This window comes from Nestor notabilis, unplaced genomic scaffold (genome assembly GCF_000696875.1).
Source record: "Nestor notabilis isolate BGI_N333 unplaced genomic scaffold, ASM69687v1 scaffold12695, whole genome shotgun sequence".
NCBI classification, from domain to species: domain Eukaryota; kingdom Metazoa; phylum Chordata; class Aves; order Psittaciformes; family Psittacidae; genus Nestor; species Nestor notabilis.
Genome location: NW_009928922.1, coordinates 80,202 through 85,913, shown reverse-complemented (window position 1 = coordinate 85,913; position 5,712 = coordinate 80,202).

The following is a 5,712-nucleotide window of genomic DNA, read 5'->3' as shown; positions in this document are numbered from 1 at the left end:
AGAATCCCTTAAAATAAAGCCCTGCTGAAATGTGTCCCACAGCTTTGGGAGATGATTCACACATGACTAGGTTGGAAAGTGTATGCACGCACACGTGTATACTGTATATATATTTAAGTTAACAAGTTTATTAATAAACAGCTTCTTATGGTATTTGGTAATTAAAATATCGGGCTTGTATCTTTCAAAATAGTGCAACCTACATAGCAATGTACAGAAGAATTACACACATTATTCCCATTACCATTAATATGCTTGTGCATATCAAGATGACAGGATACCCTTTTCCATAGGAGTAATCTTTTGCATATTTAATTGTATTCTTTGGCCCATTTTCCTGTGAAACCTCGTATGAAAACATAAAGACTTTGGCTTTAAAAAAAAAAATGAAAAAACCAACTCCTGTTTTTTTCCAGTGACTTTCAGAAACTTCAGCAGAACTCAAATTGCTTTAGTTATAAATCATTTCTTTCAGAAACCACACACCCCGCAGCCTGTCACAGACCACCCGCTGGTGTGGGGAGCTGTGAACCTCCAGTTTCATTTTTGTTTTCACTCTTGAAGATCATTGACACTTCAAATGTTGCATAACACACCCTCCAACATTCTTCTCAACTCCTCTTATCTTGTCCCAACAGTGAACAAGAAAGGTCCCCTTCCACAGCAGCACCTGGAGGCCCAGCAGGCTCGAGAGGGCCCTTGACTGCATCACTGAGTCCAAATACAAGGTTTGTAATGTGAAACAGAAGCCAAAATATATTTCCAAAAGGTTTGTGCCATTAAAATGGGCTCAATAAAAAATTATCAGACTAAAGAATCCTGTAGTAATGATGTAACACAAATCTCCTCAAAACAGCTATTCTTACGTACTGCAATGCACAAATAAGAAGTGTTCTCAAAATGCATTTGCTGAGAAAAACATGTAATTTCTTCTAATAGTACTAGAAGTGCAAAACAAGACATTCTCCATTCAGATTTCATGTCACTGTAAGTATTATCATTGGCCACATTAAAGCTTAGTACCATTTATGAGAAGGGAGGAAACCTTCATCAATTCCCAAGCAAAATATCATCTCACTTGGAACTTTACAGTGCACTGAATAAGTATCACAATATTTACTGGTATTTATTTTCACAGTTTTCTAACGTGCACATAGAAATATAATTTTTGAAATATATTAGTGAAAACAAATACTAATACAAAAGGGAAAGGACAAAACATCTAGGTGTACAACTGCTTATCACCACTACTTCTTAAGAGTTGGAGAGTTAAACCCATCTCTCTTTTAAATATGTAATACTATATTTAGTGTGGTTATCTACTAATAAAGGTATTGCATGACAATGTTACAGCATGGTTATATTCTCTACTAATTTAGCATTGTTTTCAATACAGGTAAAGAACTAAACAAAAGGAGTAAGAAGTGTCATTTAAGTGCAAACCAACAAAAGCCTGGTAAATAGTGAGGTAAGTTAATTTTACTTACATTATTTCTGGTTCTTAAATTATAGATATGACAAAATCATCACAAAATCAGCAGTGGATTCTTACAGCTGTTAGACTGGCATTCACTTAAAAACAAAACAGTTTGAACCACAGCAGATCTATTCTGCAGTACATAACAAAAAAGCTCATGAACCTGCGAGAAGCACTAAATGCATTCTCACTGCAGTGCAGGGCAATGCACGCCAGTAATCCTGACTTCCAAAGTTGCAGGATGTTGGAAAAGCATGTAGTTTTAGACAGCATACTCTGTACACAGGTTGAGAGAAGCAGGGCACACAGAAAAAAATAATCAAAAGCTTGACTGAGGTAACATAAATGAGGAGCTTATTTACAGAGAGCACAGGAACCCTCCCCAGCAGAGCTGAGAGAAGCAGGTCAGGATTTCTGCTCCCATTTAACATGGCAACAGACACCAGAGAGCACAACCAACCACCTCTCCATCCCACAAACACCGCAGCGACACTGCAATGGGGGTGAACATGGGATTCATTCCATGATGAAAGCTGAGCATCAACAAGCATTTCACACTCTGTACAACATGTGCACATCAGACAGAAAAGTCTGCATGACCAGAGCGATGGAAGAGACGGGATGGTCTTGACGCGACTCCAGTTTACCCACAGCTTCACAGGTGACTCCAGCCAGAGAAGGTTGAGCCTTTCCGCTGTCATATCACATACCTGTCTGTACTTGCACTTACATCCATCAATAAATACACAGCTGTGATTAAACTGTGCTCCCTCCTAGTGATAGCAAATACTAACATGTTGCTACTACATTTAAATAAGACAGTATAGGTGAGTTTGGGCAGAGAAATGGCTTATATCCTAAGTCATACTTAGACCTTTATGCTCTTTCCTTCAGCACTGTTATATTTTGAAGGCTTATCTTTCAATAGGAAGGAAATTTAGATTAAAAAATAACATTGGTAAAACAAACAATTTAAGTGTATCACTGAAAAACAGTTTTTATATTGCAAACCAGATTGCCCTATACAGGAAAGATACCTACTTTAAAAGGGCTTTTGAGCTAAGACAGGACTAGAGCTAGGAAACGTAAGGTTTAGCAAGGGAATGTATGACACTCCATCTTGAAAGAAGAACATGATGTGATGACTGACATTTAACACAATCTAGCCAAGCCACAGTTACTCTGTGTTAACTAAGAGAGGATTTTGCCATAAAAGGTCTGTTTTCACCAGATTTTATATACCAAACATCTTAAATGCAGTGTAAAACAACAAAAAAGATTCACCTCTTGAATTCTTCCTAAAGCCAAGCTGACTCTTCGACCCTTAGATTCATACCGCAATTCCTGTTCTATATTGATGAACCCAGCAAGGGAAGGAATACTACCAAAATCTTCCCCATCCCCGAGATGCATATGTTACACTGCAGAAATATGAAAGCAGCAAGTTATTCTGCAAGGAACAGATCCTGACACTTGTATTTCAGATGTCACCTTAGTAACTACTTGCAGAAGCACAGGAACTCATATGCACCTGCAAGGTTTAACCTCATACCCACTTGTGGATCTACCTAGTGGATTTTTTAGGCTGGGGTTGAATAGACCATTACTTTTCTAAGCCCATCTAACTGAGATGTCTAAGTTAGAAGCCCATACTTTCTACAAAGTCAGTGGAGAGAGGTAAAATCTTTCAGGACACCTCACACACATATCTGTTCCTGAGCCTTCACTGCTCTAAACTACCATCCAGAGCAAGCTTTCTCTCTCTCCCCACTGACAACAGAAAACCTTCCAGCGCTGAAACCCAAAGCTAGACACACAGCTCTAGCTTTTGCTTCCTTTAAAACAATGTAAAAATGTTCATGTTCACCAGGAAAAAACAAATGTTCCTGATTTCCCTCGTGAGCCTTATCTCACCTTCTAAGTGTTCCTGAAAGATCACAGAGACAGGGGTTTATGAGATGCTGCCAAAACACGGTGAGCTGGCGGTGATTTGGTTTCTGTTTGTCCACAGCACTCTTTCTCCTAACCAAACTCCTTAAATAGCAGAATAATGAATTCTGAGCAAAAGCTGCAAAAACATTAAATGAAATTTTCCAGAAATACGAAAACTCTTAATTTTCCTTAATTTTATCTTATATATTAAAATATTTTATTTCCATGCATTAAGTTAGTGGGTGGCTACACTGCTCTAAGAAACACAAGCAGAACACAAAACCCATTTGAAAGGAAAAAGGCAAATTTACTGTGGTGAAAAGGGAAAGACAAAAACATGAATAAATTCTACAATGTCTTTAAAAGAGGAAAAAAAGCAAGAGGCAGGTATGTCTATGTATCTGGTTTTACCTCCATGTACCTACTCCATTCCTCAGCAATTCAATATCCTGCCTCCACAAAAGTTGTCGTCCGGAGCAGTGTAACACTACAGGACATGCTACCAAGAATGGCCCATATCATTTACAGCCTGATTCAGTTCCAGCTGGAGTCACGTGAAATCTTGGTGATAGGAATGACCAACAAACTGCTAGAGCTGTAATCAGGAAAATGTAACAAGTCACCAGCACCATCCAGAAAGGTACAGAAAGGATGGTCACTTATGCAGGAAGATTCTTTTCTCCTCTTCAAGAATAGCAGCAGCTAGAGTGAGAGAGAGGGAAATACAGAAAGTCTTGATCTCAGTTTAATTGAAAGTCAGTGCAAATATATCAACAACGCTCAGGCAATACTCAGAATTCCACGCGCTCTACGGCTGAGCCTCACAAGCTGTGGCTTGTGGCTCTGCTGTTGAAGATTTTCCTTCAACTTCTCAGCTTCTTCTTCTTTACTTTTATACATCTGCAACCACACCAGCTACTTGCCTACAACCCTACAATTTAGCCTTTTCTTCCCCCTTTATTCACTTATATTATATACCAAGATCAAAACAACAAGTGCATGCAGATCCTTATTCCCTCTACTTTCAGTATCTTTTGAGGGTTTTGTTGTTTTGTTGTTTGTTTCTCTCCCCACCCCTTGTTTAAGGCAGCATCTTTTATTTCCATGTGAACAACTGCTGTGCAACCTTATCAAGTCTTCCCTCTATCTCTAATTTCTTTTGGTTTAGGGGAGGTGGTTGTATGGCATACTTGCAGCTAATAATAAATCTCTACAGTCACCAGAAATCTGCTCAAATCAGAAAAAGCAAACACTGCAATATATGTGTTTATAGCTAATTTGTTTGTACATTTCACAGAAGATAAATCCACCTGGATTTAGGATGTTTACATTTGGATCTCAATGGTTCACTTGCAAAATGTTGTTAATGGGAATTTTTCTTTCCAACCACTTCACATACAGTACTTGCATATATATTGAATTGCGTGTGGCTAGTTAGATAGAGATGGTGATACAAAGCACTTGGAGTAATCAGCAAATATTTTGGCAGGTTTGGCATGGCAGGTTTTGGTATGATATACCAAATACCGTAACTGCTGAAACACACCAGACAGTTCAAAATACTTAAGATTTTACTTAATACTGTGATTTGGATTGGAAATTAAAATTTGCCTGAAATATTTTTATTAAGCTCATTACAACAATATTTATACCTTCAGTGCATTTGCCTTCCCGTAGACCTAAGACAACTAGTATGTCTTTGGGAAAAGGTTTTGGCTCATGGAAAGTAGTATTCATCTAATAAACACCCTAGTCCTGCTTAGCTCATACAACTACTCCTAAGAAAGGTGAATCTCTCTAAGGGTAGCTCAGGATCTTCTGTTTATAAAAATTACATCCAGCAACGAGCCAAAAAACATACCCTGTGAATCAGGGCCAATAATTGGGACCAAATGTTGAATAAAGAATACTCAAAACATATTTGCTCTGGAAAGCGTACAGATACCCACAGATATGCTTTCTAAACATACTTAAAATAAAGTATAGTAGGACTTTTGGAAGCTGGAAAATGACTTGGAAGCCCACATCTCATTACATTTAATTCCTTCAAAGATATCATCCTTCACCATCATGGTGAAGGTAGAAATACATTTGTAAATACTAAGAATTCATTCTGCACTGTTTGGTAGCTTAAGTTGGCTTAAAGCTGTTTAGTAACAAAATTGTAAACAAAATTCAAGAATGTTTGTCCCTCTACATCATTTATGTTATCTGCCATTTGCCACTGTGCTCTGCAGTGTGCTGTACCAAACGAAACAGCTTGCATCCTGCACCTCTGGCGTGCAGATACTGATGGGCAAAAT